Source organism: Camelus ferus, chromosome 6, assembly GCF_009834535.1.
Source record: "Camelus ferus isolate YT-003-E chromosome 6, BCGSAC_Cfer_1.0, whole genome shotgun sequence".
Taxonomy (NCBI): domain Eukaryota; kingdom Metazoa; phylum Chordata; class Mammalia; order Artiodactyla; family Camelidae; genus Camelus; species Camelus ferus.
Genome location: NC_045701.1, coordinates 42,739,106 through 42,758,064, shown reverse-complemented (window position 1 = coordinate 42,758,064; position 18,959 = coordinate 42,739,106). Strand labels below are relative to the sequence as shown.

Sequence of the window (18,959 nt, the reverse complement as noted above, 5' to 3'; positions counted from 1 at the left end):
GGCATAGAGAGGCACAAATGAATACTAGGAGTTGAGAAGAAATGCTGTATGTGGGAAGATCAAGAAAGGCTTTTATATTGAATATGACAATTGGGTAAGACCATAAATGTCAGGATTTCCGGGAGAGGTTAGTTCCAGGTAAAAGTAACTGCCAGGAAATGGAAGCCAGAAAGTTCAGGTTGCATAGAGGGAAATGTGAAGCTGAAGAATGAAAAAGAAGCTACAGGAAGATAAAGCTAAGAATGTAGGCTGGAACAAGTCTGGAGGGCCTTGGATGCTCTAAAGAATTTGAAGTTTATTTGGTAGATAATATTTAGCATTAGAAAGATTATGTACATATAATATCTGAATCCCTTGAGGATATATGATTAGAAGTATAAAGAGAAATTCTAAGAAAGACGGAAGAGAGGAAGGAAAGCGAAAGCTCCACTGGGGTACACTTGGCAATTGAGACTATGAAGCTCCTGAATAGAAAAGAGGAATAGAAGACCTGGGGATCAAAGACGTGATCATAATGCAAAGGTGTAGACATGACCCTCTTTCAGTGCTAAAGTTCCTGCTGGAAGGATTTATGCAAGTGGAATGCAGAAAAAAAATCCATTACTATTATTAGCACTTAATTGTGCTATGCAATGTGAAATTCCTTATTAAATCTCAGAGGCAGCAAGTAAGAAGAGTTGAAGGTAATTTCCTAGGAAAGTAGTCTGTATTCATTGTGTCTATTTCTACATTTCTCATTCACATCTTAATTCACTGCAGTCTGGATCTTGTCTCTCATTACAATAGAAATTGATCTCATTAAAGCCACCAAGGACTCCTTAATTTCCAGTCCCAAAGGCACTTAGTTCAAACGCCATCTCCTCTGGGGAGCCTTCCTTAAGCTCATAGATAGGGAAAGATACCCCTTTACCTGTTCTGCCAAAGCATTCTGAGCCTACCTCTATTAGGGTACTAATGATACTCTATTATAGTTATTTACAATTCTGTCATTCCCCCTGGACTCTGATTTCTATGAGGGCAGAAACTGTCTTACTCAACTTTGTATCCCCAGCACCCTGGGATGGTGTTGTCTGAATTACTGACAAATATAAACAATAATACTCCCTCTCTTAAAGACTCTTTCAACCCTCTCATCAAGATATATTTTTAGAGAAATACTGAAGACTTCCAAATATAACTAGGTAGAAAAATATCCTGAAAACACTACTTTCACCTTCACTTGTACTGTAAATTGTCTGTATGTCAGTAAGTGATAAATATACCAATAAGGCTTATTAGATGTTTTACAAGTGATTCTCTTGTCCTCTGGCCCTTACCCATTGATACAGTAGATTATTTACAACTTCTTGCAACTCTATTGTGATTTCATTGGGTAAGGACAATTTTAACTTAGCTAACTATTTTTGTTTCCCATGGTTAGTATGTTCTAGTTAGTGCTGGACGTTCAACAATAAATAAGAATTAATACAAACAATACATTCCATGAACAAACTTATTATTATTTCTAATTTCATCTAACATGGCTTTGTCTAGTAATATAGTTCAAGGACAGTAAAGATGCTCAGTATTTTATTATTCTAATTGCTTTTCCACATCTTTACAACTTTAAAATCTAATACATGACTTAACCATAGTCTTACCCATATGATCCAGCAATCCCACTCCTAGGCATATATACAGAGGGAGCCTTAATTCAAAAACATACATGCATCCCAATGTTCATAGCAGCACTATTTACAATAGCTAAGACATGGAAACAATCTAAATGTCTATTGACAGATGGCTGGATAAAGAAGTTGTGGTATATTTATACAATGAAACACTACTCAGCCATAAAAAATAATAAAATAATACCATCTGCAGCAACACGGATGGACCTGGAGAATGTCATTCTAAGTGAAATAAGCCAGGAAGAGAAAGAAAAATACCATATGATATCACTTATGTGTGGAATCTAAAAAAAAAGACAAATGAACTTATTTACAGAACAGAAACAGACTCTGAGACATAAAGAACAAACTTGTGGTTATGGCAGGGTTGGGGGGAGGGGGTGGGAGAGGATAAATTGGGAGTTAGAGATCTGCAGATACTAACTGATATATACAGAACAGATAAACAACAAGTTCGTGCTGTATAGTGCAAGGAACTATATTTCATATCTTGTAGTAACTTATGGTGAAAAATATGAAAATGAATATATATATATGTTCACATATGACTGAAGCATTTTGCTGTTAACCAGAAACTGATACAACATTGTAAGCTGATTATACTGCAATAAAAAAAAATCTATACAATGATAATGACAAAAAATAAAATCTAATATGTGAAGACCACTCTTGTCTGCATTTTTATAAACACACACACAAACACAACTTCTTTTTATTCAAGTTTGTAAATACTTTGGGATTGATCAAATGTGGCAATTTGGAATTATCTTTGGTTCCTTTCTTCCTTTATGCTTCTTTATTTTAGTTTTGGCCAAATTAGTTCTCCCCATTACCTACAAAGTCCATACTTTTCATTCTTTTGTTTCTGGTTAACATCTGTCTTTTCAGTCTTATACTTAGTTATTACTTCTCCATTATCTTGTTCATCTATTATCTGGACACTTTATTCCTGTGAAAGATCCTCCTATGGCTATCTTATGGTAGGGCCATGAATAAATGATATACTATATAGGCATTTATTATGCCCTGAAGATGGTCATCCAAAATCATCCTTGGAAAAATCTGGGGGCAACCGAGGTATAGAGCTGTTATCTCTAAGAAAATTTCTATCAAATCAGTATCTAATGTAGTACAAAGTCCCAGAGAAACAAGGACTTGAGTCTGAGAGGTAAATTAAAGCATTCCAATTGTCAACTCATTATTGTTTTAAGTGAGTTTAAAATTTCCATGAAAAAGTAATACATATTCTGGATTTAAATAACAATGATGGTATATAATCAAGTGCTAACAAGTGATAGAGACTAAGCTTCAATGACTGTCATATGAGGATTGGTTGGAGTGGAACCAATAAATGTAGGCAGGGCTGAGGTGGAGGACAATGATGCCCTGATTTGATCTTACTTGTGATAAATATCCTAAGGTCCTAAATGTATTATGTATATATTTCTTACTTTTAAAAAACATATTTATCAAACTAATTTCAATATTATGGCTTAAATGAAATATACTATATGATAATGAAATATGTGACTGCAGAAATCTGTAAATGTTTTGCTATGAATTTTTTATTTTGCTAAGAAATTTTCAATTTAATAATGCTGAAGATAGTTATTTTGAGTGGAAGAATTGAATACATGTCAAGTTAAAAATCATGTTCATATTTTTAAAGAATAAATGAATAAGCTTATATTCAAATTTAGTTTGTTATTTTTTCTTATGTAACAAAAGATAATGAAGGAAAATCATTTGGATAATTACAAGTTTGTTGGAAGATGCTATTAAGGAAACAAAGTATTCATACAAGCAGAATTTTTTAAAATGTAAACTTAACAGTTATTTATTTATTTTTTTGTGAAATACTTGCTTTGCTGCTTATAAACAATTGATCTGCTATGAGGAGGTTAGCAGCCATGGAGGTTTTGCTTTTGTTTTCAAAAAGAAGCATTGGTTTTAAAAAGATACATTGAAAGCATTGCAAAGACTATGCAAACACACTGAAGGAAAACAGAGGTCGAAATTAGTCTTTCAAACGTATCTCATCATTCCTAATGTAAGCTTTTCTTCTAATTATTCTTTGCTTTTAGTAAAGTATAAACTATGCATACATGACAACGTTTGCTAGTAAGTGAATCTTATAGAAGAATTTCAGGAAATAAAATATTCTTTAAAATGTAGCATTTGTTAAAACAATGTAATGAACAATAAGATATCTAAGGATAAACTGGCTATATATTTATTTAATTCGAAAGATATCAGGATACATAATATAAAACCACTCACCCTTAAAAATAAAGCATGATTGTTTGCCACAACTATTTTAACATACTTTTCTTCTAAGATTATTTGAAACTCTGGAAAGCAAAGTTTGGAATGGGAAGAGTTAAAAAACATGAAACAACAGTAACCCCATTTAGATAAGGGGACAGAGGGGTGGGGCAAGGGAACAATGCACTAAAGCGCTTTTCCTTCACAGATCTTGGTTCAAATTAAGGTTAAATTCCAAAGGAGGATGTGTTTTCCCCATATGGAGTCTTAAAGGACATGCCTTTGTTTCCACCTTCCCAGAGAAGATATATGTTAACACAAACAAAGCATTTCATAATAAATTTAACTTTTATAGAGTGACTAATGCCCTGTGGAGATAAGGTAGACTCTCAGTCACCTGTGCTTAATCCAGGCTGAAGAAATTATGCCAAGGGCACACTGACAAAACTTTATTCCTTTGGCGGGAATGGCAGTAACTCGGTAGGGAGCAGAAAGGGTCTTGGTTTTAAAAGTCTCATTGGAATGACTCTCCCTTCCTCACTGTGAACACAGTTTAGCATTTATGTACTTTGGAAGGACAAAGAGGTGAGGTAAGCCTGCCAAAATCTGAACCTGGGTTTCTGGGAACCTGTTAGTAGGTCAACTGTTACAAATGTAAGAGAAGCTGCAGTGGATACTAGAAGTTTGGGAGTCGGATCACAACTTTATTACAGCCTGCATGCTGTTTCTTCCTCTTGGTCTCAAGTGGGGTGATATAATGTGTAAAATGCCACAGAGGATCACTATTATTCAATCAAACCAGCCTCTGGTGAAAAGTAGGAGTAGGAGGTGGAACAGTATAGAAAGAGACAACTCTTTCTGCTAGAAATGTTTACAGTTAACAGATAAAATATCTTCAAAAATTTACTTGGGGTCTTGTTAACAACAATTTGTTAATCTATTTCTTCTAAGAAAGACAAACTATTTATGTAAATAGTGCTTTTCTTTCCTCTTTCCCTTTCTTTTATCTGTACATTATTCTTTATTAACTAGATGCCTAACTCTTATGTCCTTTTCTTGCAAACTGTCTCTGATTTTTATGTCTAGGTAATTCACTCACTGAATATTATTATCCCTTTTCCATGTGACTTCAATACTGACTTCAATTAAGAAGTAGAAATTAATCTTGTGGCATGTGAAGGAATTCCCTTTTTCAGAAAGACAAAAAACCTATTTGTGTCAATAGTATCAAACATATCTGACCATACAGTATACCTTTATTTTTTACATTTATGAATTCATCCTTGATGAGAAGTTTAGGGAGTCTATTTAAAATTTAAGTAAAACAGAGTAACATTTCCCCCTCCTTTTCCACTCACTACAAAAGGAGACACTGACATAGAAAAAATTTGATTTTAAGTTACTTTATGAGAATTTTGAAACCATCTCTTTAGTTTATCAGTCTGCAGGTCGATAATATTGACTCCAGACAAAATTAAGTGTCATTATTTATTCCAAGCTACTAATTTCTTTAGAGTGCTCAATTTCCTTCTCGTGCTATTTTAAATGAAATAAAAAATATAAACTCTTAATCTTTTAATGTAGCTAGTGACCAACAGAAAGACACTTTTCTGATCCTAGACTGTTAGACAAAAGTAATGAGGTTTATCTTCTCAGGCTATGTAATACCAAATCCAAATTTCAGAAATCAATTAGCTATTCAGAGAGGAACACCACAAGGGGGCAGGTGAATCCAGGCTAGGTCCTAGGTAAGAGGGTCTCAGTATTTGGAATTCTGGTCAAAGGAAGGGAAAGAAAATGAAAATTAGAAACAACTCTGAAGAGATGATTTCTTCATGAACTTAAGCATTATATCTGGATCATCCAAGTGAAATTTTATTTAAAACATATCCAAAGACATTAACTACAATATACCAAGGAAATGAATAAAAGAAATCAAACTAATGTAGTCACATATTGAAAGTGCTTGCTATATTTATGAAGGCCAACAGTTTCACCAAGAAGAGAAAAGCTATAAACACAGTGAGAAGAAATCCAAAATTTACTACAGAGCAGTTAGGGTATACTTTAAAAATATATTACAACCAGATAGGAAAAGTGTCAAATAATTAAAAAGATATATGAAAAGATACTTTAGTTTCAAAGTGATCTTAATAAGCAACAATTTTATAACAGAAGCATAAACTTTGAATAATAGAGCTATACTAGGTTTTTTCTACACAAAATTGAGAGATTAATTTCAGACACTGTAGGAAAGATAAAAGCTGCTGCTCAGAAGAATCTGCTGTAATTTTCACTAGAAATTAAATTTAGCCTACCAAAAGGAGGTAAAAATTGATAAAAAAAATTTGTTCTTCTAAACAAATATTTTAAAATTGACAGTAGACATCACCCATGAAAATGTCAATGACAGTATTAGTCACCAACATTTACACACACACACACACACACACACACACACACACACACACACACCCCTTCTATGCAAAATAGCCAGGATTAACTCCATTTGGCAAAACTGGAAATTATAGCCAGCCTCCATTTTGTACCTTACTAAGGAAACACGTAATTATTTGATGTGGGTAGATAGTATATTATTTTATCTCTGACAGATTAGTAAAATGAAATGCACAGAACATTGTAGCATAATATATAGTATAAAATAGTATAATATATAATGTAGTATAATAAAGGATACAAATTTTATCTCTTAATGGTAGATTTATTGAGTTTCTATTAACAAATAGAATCTTTAAAGTGAAGTTTTAAGTGGTTTCTTTTATTTATGATAAAATGAATTTATGAGGCCTCTACAATAATTTTTAACAGTAAAATTATAGAAGTCAGTTCTTTTAATTATAAATCTATTGATTGGTGAAGTCATCTCCTAATAGATTTTAGGGAAAGTTAGATTTTAGAAACTGGGGGGGCCAAGTTGAATATGATACATTTGGTTTCGTGGTACTATATAACTTAACACCAGCCAAATCATTAAGCCTATTTACAAAGTAGAGCTTCGGACTCAAATATAAATGCTGATTCTTATGTCACCTTAACAAAGGCTGTTTTCCTCAAATTCGTTCATTCTCCTCTTTGTGTATATAAATATACACATATACATAATATATGCAGGTACACATAAACTCACACATAGAGACACACACATACATACATGATGCAATCCACCGGTGGTGTTTTAGGTACTCTTTCTTCTCTTTTCAGTCTGTGAACAGCTTTATCTTCCTTGTCTTTCTTTATCCCAAGTAGTCACTGGGTCCTCATAGGCTTTGTCACCTAAAGGACATGGAAGCAGCTTCTGCAATACCTGAAATAATAATGCTTTGATTTGTCAATGTGAAAAGTTGGATGGCTTTTAAAAGTTGACCAGTCCAGGGCTATTTGCACACAGTAGACATTCGATAAATATTTGTTGATTTGATTTATACTAGGGTAAAGAGCTGGGTTACAACCTTTTTTTTCTCCACTGATGTGCTATGGGTCAGCCTATGTACAAATGCACTTATGAGTAAATATTAATGGTCATGGTCATTGAGGGTGTTTTAGAGAGAAAAAAAATCTAGATCTGCAGACTGTTAGGAATAGCAAAGATTGGGAGCATGTTTACTAAAATAGACAGTAGTTATAAAATAACAGATGACAGGCACCATAAAATAGTGTATTCTGATAAATTATTTGGAAACAAAGTAGCTACTTCATAGGTTTTGAATCAATCACGTGCTGAGGGTTTAAATTCTTGACTCCGTACAATAGGACAAAGGAGCTTTCCATTTAAAAAAACCGGTAATATTTTGGTGATGAATGAGCATATTCATAAGCCACATACTATTTATTTCCTTCGGTATCTTTTCCCTTGTGATAGTCACAAAAGTGTTTGTGTATGTTTTATTGACAATTTAGGGGTCTTGGATATAAAAAATGAGAATTTCTCTCAAATTTCAAGTAATGTGTAACTTTTAAAGAGTTAAATTCTCTACTCCTATCATTCTAAAGGCATAATTGACTTATTTCCTTTTCTGGTCACTAATAGGAAAAACTGTTTCTGAGCTTACAACATGTTAAATTGTGGCTCAAGGCAAATTTACAACAGCAAGGCTTATGATAAAATCTGTCAAAACATTAACCACGATGGCACAAGTTTCAGCCCTTAACAGAAACAGGGAAGCAGGAGCTCAGGAATGGACACACGTTTTACTTCAAGCTCTGAAAATGCTCGCTTATGTCATATTATGAAAGTTACTCAAGTCCTTTTTCCCCTCATTTTACCCTAACGTGAAAGTTCTATAGGGTGATTATGTTTTTACTTAACTGGTTTCAAAGAGGTAGAAGGTCCTAGGATTAAAGATATGAATCTAAGTAAGAAGTTACCAGCTAAGAGAATTTCAGATGTTCAAGACAAAAGCTAAGCATCTATACATAGCATTTTTACTTCTTGTCTAATAAATTTGAAGAAAATTGTCTTAATATAGGTTGTATCTTACCTTTTGCTACTTTAAGACAAAGATGATTCATTTGGCCATGTGCCAGGATTTGCATATTATTTATTAAGATGATTTTAATTTTTCAATATGGTAGACAAATTGGTAGTTTGGGTTTACTATTCCTTGAGTAAAGAAGCTGTATTCCCTAGAAAATTACGAACAAAATACTGTTATCAAAAGTGAATCTCTCTGCTGGCAGTCAGTTATAACCGAGATAGTTAATTTTGTGTGTGAGGCACATACTAGAAACAATTTCAGAGAAGGGCATACTATCCTGAAAAATGTAATTTCATTAGACACAGCTGGGACAGACTTATAAGAAGAAAGTTTTCTTTAGAGAACTTAAAGGTTTTCAGTGCGTTAATATCATGGTCATACAAGTAAAATGCAGTGAATATTCCATGCTTAAGTGTTTCAAAAAGCCTTTGATATAACTGTCCTGTTTTATTGAAGAAGGGTAGGCATTTTTTAAGCTTTAGGATCTTCATTCAACAAGGTACATGATGAACCGGTGGAGACTAAAGTAAAGACAAAATAAAATTAGTAACTAAATATTAATTTCTAAAGCTGTAATTTGGTGGGTAATGTTCATGCAGCTTTTTTTTTTTTTTTTTTTTTTGGTCTCAGATATCTTAGAACAGGGTTTAGGTATTGAAAGAATAACAAACAATCAGAAAATAAAATCTTGAAAAAGTTTATAAAAATAATCAGAATTCAGAGAACTTTAGTTACTTTTAGGAAATGAGGAATTACTGAATTTGAAATCATGATTTAAAGTAGAGTGCAGCAATATCGGAAGGCATCCACACACACCCACTGGTTTATACATTGATTGCCTTGTCCCTCTCCTTGTCTGAATTTTGATACTCTTGGTTCCAGAAAGCAATTTAGTTCTTACTGTTGTTCAGTAAGATTTAAATGGCCTATCTTGTGGTCTGAAAATTTTGTATAAACTTACAAGACAACAAAACCACACCTTCACTTTATTATGGAGTGAAATTTCAAACTTTGGACTGTATGGGACGAAAATCTAACAGTTACACACAAAATTCTGATTAAACTTAACCAAATCAATCAAACACAAAAACTTCCCCTAAACCCCAAAACTCTTCACTTTAAATTGATTATGGTTAAAAGTTAAATTCTTCAGGTAAACCCAATGTTTCACCTGGTAATGTGCCAGGTGCTAGATAATTTGACATGATAGTATATTTTAATACCACTATTTAAAAAAAAGGATACTCATATCTTAATCTTTCAATGTCATGTATTTTTTAGAAAGATGGAATACACAAATGCTTATAAAACAAAAATACAATTCGCAAATTTAGGCTTCATCGTTAATCAAAATGATCATTCATCAAGTATTTACCTGTGCAAAGAAACGTGAACAAGACTGAATCTCTGACGTCCAGAGGCTGCATGCTAATGGGAGACAGTACAGGAAAAAGGAAACAAGAGGAAACTTAATAACTGCCCTAATAGAGATGAAGAAAGAGCTGTAAGTCATACAGAAGAGAGATTAACTTCTACTTGGTGGGGCGGTGGGGGTGGGGAACTAGGGAAAGCTTCGTGTTGGGGGTGGTATACAAGTGTTCTTGAAGGATGAATTGGATTTAAACTCATGAAGGTGGATTTGACTCAGTAGAGGATTAAAAATGTCAAATGAATTAAATAATGAAAGTATAGGGTAGGAACTGAAATGGAGAGTATGCTTAGAGCATAAGGTCTAAGGCATTAGTATAAATGAAAGTCACTTTTATTAATTTTCTTGCCATCCACAGTAAAACAAAATAATGTCAGAACCTTGATGTATGATTTGGGCTGTTGGTTCTTTTAAAAAAATCCAAAATGGGCCCAGAAAACATTTCTAAAATTAAAAAATAAAAGCATACACACACTTCATTCTTTGATTCTAGAAATGATAAAGCCACCTTTTGTCTTACTGCAACTTTAACCCAATAATATCTGCAATATTTGAACTTGCAGTCCACAAGGTAGCTAGCTATATTTCTTGAAAGTTGTTGCAATTTTTATAAAAGCAGAAATAAAATTATTATTTGATATGATTGAGGTCTTAATTGAAAAGAAACTTCTGATTTCAAAAGTTTCTCCTCACTTCTATTCAACAAGCAAGATTACATATTCACATTCCTCTGTGTCACCTAAATAAAAGTACACAATTACTCTTTATAATATGACCACAATTTAAGAAAATAAGGTGCAAAAGCAAATCTAATTTTGTAAAGTGGTAAGACTATGATGTAAGACATTAGTAATCAGTGTACACATTCAAGTAAAGAGTAGTTCTTCAAAGCAATAACAGAGATATTTTATGTAAAATTATTATATTGCTGCTCAAATTATATCTGAGTTTTCTCCTCTGGAATTTTCTTCAGAACTGGTTTGGGAGTTGGAGAAGAAATTCAGTCTCCTCTCTTCTAGTCACCTGGTTTTTGTTTCAAAACAGTATGTCTAGAAGCAAAATGAGGCTTATAGATTTAAAATAAAAACTTGTCTCTAGCAAGCCAGTGTGTACATAATCTATATGGGCTTGAGAAACATTCTTTGTGACATTATCAGGAGGATCTCCCTAAGCAACAAAAACTGTTGGCTTGGAAGAAAAGTCCACAGGAGACAAAGTATACTTAACTGGTGCATTTGGCAGCTCTCACCTTTTCAAATACTATATAATTTTAGTTTCTCTGTTTTACTCAAAGTTCCTAAGCTTTAAAACAGGTACACATTTTGAAGTTTCTCCTATAGTAGGTGTGATTTCTTGAAATGAAAGCCACTTTTTAATTTAAGCTTTCTGAGGAGCACCTTGATTTATTTTTCATACATATCATGAAGGCTACTTTTTAGAGGGGGAGCAGCTGGACTAGACAGGCAGAAGCATCTTACTTGCTTAAAAACATATAAATCATATGGTTTTATTTATAAAACCAGACATGTTGATTACTGCTGTTTTCTAAGTCTTGCTTTACGTGGAACCAGTGTTAAAAGTTCGTTAGCTAGAGCTTAACAACACAATGGCTGAAGGAATGGAGTTACCACACAAGTGTTTAAATTCCATGCCGGATCCCTAGCTACAACAGAGCAGAAAGTTCAAACAACAAAAACAGAGTTGCAAAGTCTGAACTTGTGTGTCACGGATACCTCTTACTCATCACCAGGCAGCTCTTATTCAGGGCAACCAGGCCCTCCCAAGCAACATGGTTAATTGAATAAGGATTCTGAACCTTTTGGCTGCAGATAAACCAAAGTGGCACATGGCTCATAACTCAAACATTTCATTTTAGGCAGCTGTTAGTTTTCTTGCCCAGGCTAATTTGGATTATTCAATCATTTTCTTTTCTTTAATGAGAAACTGCTTGTAGTTACTGGTGGGGACAAAGAGCTGCAATTATGGATCTTGGAAGGTAAATTTATTATCTACTCATTTTAATCATGTATACAAGTGATACTAAATTCAGAACATTTTAATAGCAATATAATTATGTGTGTGTGTGTGTGCACGTGCATGTGTGTATGTGTGTATGTGTGTAAATTTAGTAACATTCAGCCCTGACTACTGTTTCCTACTGTGATGGATCTGGAACCTCCCACAGTGAACAACTAAAAATGCTGAACAGAAAATGACAAACATCTTCCCAAATACATCATTATGTTGGCATGTCAGAAAGGAATATTGAGAGGCTAAAACCTAAGTAAACCTGGGAACCCTTAATGGCATGTGAAGTACAAAGGGCAGTTTTTACCTTGAGAGCATTTGACTTATGACAGGGGTGAAGCTGAGCTTTGGTTTCCATGGCCTCCTAGTGGAGCAGGGGATAGTGGACAAAGTCCAGGGCCCACCCACAGAGAGAAATCTTGAACTCAGACTATGAATGGAGGATAGAAAAAAATATTCCCCTTATGAATTTTATAATCACAAGCTAGCCCTTATGTGGATTGTCTACCTAAACTAGTATTATTTAAGTGGCCCAATAAAATTCAAATGATGTTAAAGTGTGCCGAGGCCTGCACATGCTCCCAGGCTACCACCAGAAGCAAATACAAAGCCTCTATGAAGGAAGCCACCTTCAACTCAGGCCTTGAAAAGTCCCACAGAGACTAATTTTAAGACATATAAGTTCACATTCGTGAATCAGTAAACCTGCAAAGAAATAAGGCAAGATAAATGAAGCTAGCAGAAGTAATACCAAAATTGGAGCAGGAAATACTTGAGATACTAAAATAATCAGAAGGTAAGTACAGAATAAGCATGTTTAAAATGTATAAGAAAATTAAAAAGGAGTTGAAAATATGAGATAGTAACAAGAGACCATAAAAATCATCAAATGGATTTGGGAGTGAACAAAATATAACTTCCTGAAATAAAAAATATAATAACAGAAATTACAAACTCACTGGAATGCTGCTTCCAGACAGAACAGAGTTGGTTGTTGCAGACCAACGCTCCTGCCAAGAGCAACTAGTAAAGCTGGATAAAATACAAAAAGTATTTGTTTAAAAGTATCAGAGATGGGCGGAAACAAAGACAACTAGAGGAACTAGGATTCCAGAGAAGCGAGAACAGAGAGGTAAACTGAGGGTCTGCAGCCGCTCTCCCCCTGCAGGCATTACTGGTTCTGGGTGAAGGTGAGAGAATGGTACTCTGGGCTTTGTCCTGGCAGAAGACTGCTGCTAGGACAGAGACACCAGCAGAATTTTCGGCACTCTTGCAGGGCTAGACTGACAGACCTGGAGAAACAAATGACCTGAAACACATGCCTAGTTCCCTCTTCAAATATTTGGCAAATTCTGAGCTGTCCTAAGTGGGCGGGTAAAAAAGCTCAAAAGACAACATTTAAAGGGACCCGAGGGAAGATAGCACCTTCACTACCAAAAGCCTAGCGAGCTATGCCATGGGAGAAGAGGCAAACCAGAGAAAAATGGAGCCTCAGTCAAACTGCAATCCAGCTTCAACTCAGCACAGTACCTAACTAGATTAATGTGATTACCTTCCACCCAATCTTTCCAATAGAGGAAAGGTTAAGCTCTCTCTGGTGGAAAATAAAATCTGGAGGTTCAGGACATCTAACATTCAATCAACAATTAATAGGCACGCACGCTGAGAGACAGAATCATGCCTCTAGACACCTATAAACAGAACAGACGACAGAGAAAGACCCATGGGTGATTCAGATACTGGAGCTAGTAGACATGGACTTGTAAGGAACTATGACCACTATGTTCAAGAAAACAGGTAAAGGGGAGATAATATATTTAAGAAAGATGAGCATTTCACCAGAGAACTGAAATATACCAAAAACAGCAGGAAGAAACCATAGAATTGAAAAATACAGAACCTGAAATTAAGAATTGAATAAAACAGAAACAGACTCACAGACACAGAAAACAAACTTATGGTTACCAGGGGGGAAGGGGTGGGAAGGGATAAATTGGGAGTTAGAGATTTGCAGATATGGACTGGTATATATAAAACAGATAAACAAATTTATACTGTATAGCACAGGGAACTATATTTGATATCTTGTAGTAGCTTATGGTGAAAAAGAATATGAAAACAAATATGTGTATATTTATGTATGGCTGAAGCATTGTGCTGTACACCAGAAATTGACACAACATTGCAAACTGACTATACTTCAATTAAAAAAAAGTTAAAAAAAAAGAATTGAATAGTTTTAATAGCAGAAAACAGGGTTGGTGAAATGAAAACAGCTGATTTTGAAAATGAAAACTAATGCACATAGAAACAAAAATGGAAAATACAGAAGAAATACATGGGAATGCAGTAAAAAAAAAAACTAAACATATATAATTGGAGTCACAAAAGGATGGAGAAAAAGACACTTAAGAAAGATTTCCTGAAATTGATAAAACGATATTAAGCCGGAGGTTTAATAGGTCTATGAACTCATGCAAAGAACACCACATCTAGGCACAAAATAAAACTGCCATCCTCCCTCCCTCCGCCAACCAAAACCCCCAAAAAACAAAAAGGAAAAAAGATCTAAAAAGCAATCAGAGAAAACAGAGATTTTACTTTCAGGAGAAGAACATTAAGGCTGACAGTTGATTTCTCAACAAGGGAGATGGAAGCTAGACATCAAGAGTGTGACATTTTAAAAGAGTTACAGGAGGACTTATACTTTTGGCCATGATGGAATAAACAAGCACCGCATTTACATTCCCACCTTAAAGAAACAACCCCCTCAAACAAAAAATTCAAAACAAAACAAAACAAAAAGAAAAAAATAAAAAAAGCAACCAATACCAAAGCAACAACAACAAAAACAACAGTGGAAATACATGGTCAATGTTTTTGTATTTGGACAACAGGCAGCACAGGACAGTGATCCCACAGAGAAGGGAAAGAAATGGAGTCCTAGGGTTGCCCCAGCTTATCCTATGGCAGGTTTATGGAGCAGACTGCAGCAGGGGGAACAAAACAGAGCTTGGCAGCTTCCCTGAGTTGAGGACACAGAGTTGGAAACTTAGCGAGGCCACGGTGGTTAGAATTTGCAGGTCAGAGGGCTGAAGAAGAAAGATTCTGCGTGGAGCAGGGAGGGCTGCACAGAAAGAGAGTGAGAGAGCCAGTGGGCTCAGGAGAGCTACAGTGCACTCCCTGAGCCTTCCTCTGAGCATGGCCAGTAGGGACTATGGAGTAAAGCCTAAGAATCATCAGAGAGAGGCAGGCAGAACAGTGACCAAAACTCACATACGGTTGTGACCAGTCAGAGCAGAGAAACCTAATACTACACTGGACATCAGGTTTTCAGAAGGTGATTGCCTAAGGTGGGAAGAATCAGCGTCAGACTAAAGGTGCTCTGGTCCTACCTACTGAAGCTTAAAGCAGACTTCCAAGAATCAAACTGATTCCCAAGTAGTAAAACTGCATCCCTGAACGAAGTTCAAAAGTGTATAATGAAAGGCAAAAGTATCGAACACCCAACAAGATAAAATTGACCATGATTGGCATCCAAAAAAGTCACCAGGCATACAAAGCAGGAAAATACAACTCATGATTGTATAGCTCAGGGAAATACAGTGATTATTTTACAACAACTTTAAATGGAGTATAATCTATAAAATATTGAACCACTATGTTGTACACCTGAAACTAATATAATATTGTAAATCAACTATACGTCAATAAAAAGAAAAAGAAAAATACAATTCATGGTAAGGAAAAAAAATTAGTACAAAAAGACCTGGAAATTACATAGATAACAGAATTAACACACAAGGACATCAAAACAGTTCTTATGACTCTATCTTTTATATCCCAGAAGATAATGTAAATCATTAAAAAATTCAGAGATACAAAAGACATTAAAAAGACCCAACTTTAACTTTCAGAGATGAAAAATGTATCTGTGACGAAAAGGGCTCTGGATGGGATTAAGAACATTAGACACTGCAAAAGAAAAGGTTGGGAAATTTGAAGACAAAGCAATAGAAACTCTCCAAACTTTGTTTTTTCATTTGCTTCTAAGATATATAGACAATTTTAATGCAAACATGCAATAGGGCATCTTTCCCATCACTTCAGAGGAAAATGAGCCCCTCCCCACAAATAATGAAGAATGAAAGAGCTGTAGGACAATCTCAAGTGGCCTAGTACAGACCAAATACAAGAATAGATGGAGAAGAGTTTGGGAACCAAAACTACTGAAAAAATAATAGCCAAAATTGAAAAAAATTGATAAAAATTATTAACCCATAGTCCAAGAAGTTCAGCAAATCACAAGCACAGAAGCACGCAGAAATTTATACCATAACACATCATAATCAAATTGGCTAAAACAAGTGATAAAAGGAAAACCCTTTTAAAGCAGCCACAGGACATATGTACACAGAACAAAAATAAAAGTGACAGCAGGAACAAAGCAAGCCAGAGACAGTAGAGTGGTATCTTGAAAATATTTCTTAAAAAAGTTAACCTAGAATCCTACAGCCAGCAAAAAACTTTTTTTCACAAAATGAAGGCCCCCTTCCACAAAAAAAAAAAAGAGAGAGAGATTTTCACTATACAAGCTGAAAGAATTCATCACTGACAGCCCTGCATTAGTATAAAAGAGAAATACTTCAGGAGGAAGGAAAATGGTAACAGGTGGAAACTTGGATCTACACAAAGAGAAAGAGCCCCAGAAACAGCAAATGCATGGGTAAATACAAAATAATTTTCTTACTTTTAAAATCACCTTAAAAATAGTTGATTGTTTAAAGCAAAAAATAAGTTATTATTCTGTACATACATAGAAGTAAAAGGTATGACAACAGTATCACAAAGACCATACATGGTGAGATAGTTTTTTACACAGAAACATGAAAGTTTAGGTATTACTAGTTTATGGAAACTTTGTCCCAGTGATTCCTACTGCTCACCTGACTCTGGGCCTCTTTAAGCCACGTACCTTAAGCTTTAAATTCTAAGTTTACTACAGGTCACAGAGTGTTACATGGTCTGTTTCTATTTACCTTACCTTGATTAAATAATCAAACACAGCAGAAGCAGTGTTTTTAGATTTTAGCTATTGATTGCAGGAAAATTCCACATACAAATTCTAAAATTAGTCGAGGTGCTTTGTAGTAGATTTCAATCATTCTATTTTTTTTTTTTAAGTAAGAGAATTTGATTTCCCTTTTTAGGTTCTTTCTAACCATATTTAGCAAAGTAATGTTTCTCTTCAATATTTTATTACAATTTTTATATCTAAATAGTTTTGAAAGGTTCCTAAGGTACCTAATAAATTTGTTCATAATTACTTTTATCTTTATTAAACTTGTTTAGGAAGTCAGACGGTTTGACAGTGAACTTAGTCTGTTTCCTTACTGTGGTATATTTTACAGGTACATCTAGTATACTGTCTTCAGGATTGTACACTTAAAAGTTTGATTAAGATCAATGTATAGGAATTACATTGAAATGTGTAGGATTTGCAGTGGAAAGTTTATGTGACTAGAAAGTAAATATGTATTTCAGATATTTGGGTTTGTGCATTAAAATGCACCTTTGTTAATAAACAGAGAGTCAAGAAACTGGTGCCTTTCAAAGTAATAGCATTCTCCAAAACTGCGTTTAGGAAACAGTAACATTAGAAATAAGTATATTAATATATAAAATAGATAAACAAGTTTATACTGTATTGCACAGGGAAATATATTCAATATCTTGTAGTAGCTCACAGTGAAAAAGAATATGAAAATGAATATATATATGTTCATGTATGACTGAAGAATTGTGATGTACACCAGAAATTGACACATTGTAAACTGACTATAACATAATAAAAAATAAGTATATTAAGATTTCTGCAAATAAATATCAATAATACACAATATTTCAATGATTATTAAAAATACACATTATCATTATTAAACTCTAGTTATGAAATCCTACATTAAAAATAACTTCAAACTTTATAAATTTAATTTAAAGTACATAATAGAAAAGAAAACCTTTCAAAAAAGGTTATTCTAGTAAAAGGATTACAGAAAATCTGGTAACTTGAGATGCTGTTCTGGAACGTATGCTACTAGTTCAAATGTGCAAGCTCCAACTTAACAAATGTTTAAAATATTTGAGTTTTGAAAACAGTGCCAAAATAAACCACATCTTTTCTAGAGATGGCATATTTAGCTAAGCACGAGTAATATAAATCTTTCAACCATTCTATGTATTTGTTTAAAAGCCTCAGAAACCACGTGCATTTGTAATAAAATATGAACAAAATGCTGAAATCACTGGAGCCTAACAATTGACTTATAAATCAATTTTTTAAAAAGGCAAATGTATTTCTGTCTGTGTATTTACATATCTGTTTACATCTAGACATAAATAGATAGACAGGTTAGCTGTAAATAACAGTTATTAATGACATAATAGTGTCTTGTGGAAAATTTGGTTCCATACAAACCATATGTGAGAAGACGAATGTACAGGCCACTGCTATTTTATTATAGTGCCTCACTAATCATGAATACTTTAATAGTTTAATAGACAGAAACTTTAATAGTTATCTTTAAAAATATACTATTCATAAAAATGGGTTTCTATGCAACCATATCCAATATTAAATGTATAAATCAGTAATATTCTAACTTTTTGTGAAATAAGCTAATTCTATTGGTAAGTGACTTGATTAGACTCATCAATTTGTTTGAATAAGGAAATATACAAAGGATCAACTTTCTCACTGAAAAAAGAAAAATATTTTAAATAATTTTAACATAATGGCTTACTTATAAAGGTGAATGAAAATAACTCACATATTACTAATTAACTAATAGCTCTGCTGTAAGTACTTATACTGTGTTTATAATCAATAACCTTGTTTACAACTTGCCTATAACTGGTTTTATCTCTAACAGATGCTCTAAGTGGTAGACATAATATAATACAATATAATAATATATACTATACTATACTATACTATACTATAATGACATTGTTGGGTTTTAGCGTCAGGTCAAATTAAAAGGAGTACAAAGCAACTCAGGCTATTTTTTT

General features: G+C 33.9%; 1 long non-coding RNA gene across 1 annotated transcript; it reads right to left on the bottom strand.

Moving 5' to 3' along the window:
* Positions 1–5,788: 5,788 nt before the first annotated feature.
* Positions 5,789–13,847, bottom strand: LOC116664238. The gene is made up of 3 exons (XR_004320640.1): positions 9,807–13,847; positions 8,435–8,579; positions 5,789–7,260 (listed from the first exon to the last, which is right to left on the bottom strand). It is a non-coding gene; the product is annotated as an uncharacterized LOC116664238 (long non-coding RNA).
* Between the last annotated feature and the right edge of the window lie 5,112 nt (positions 13,848–18,959).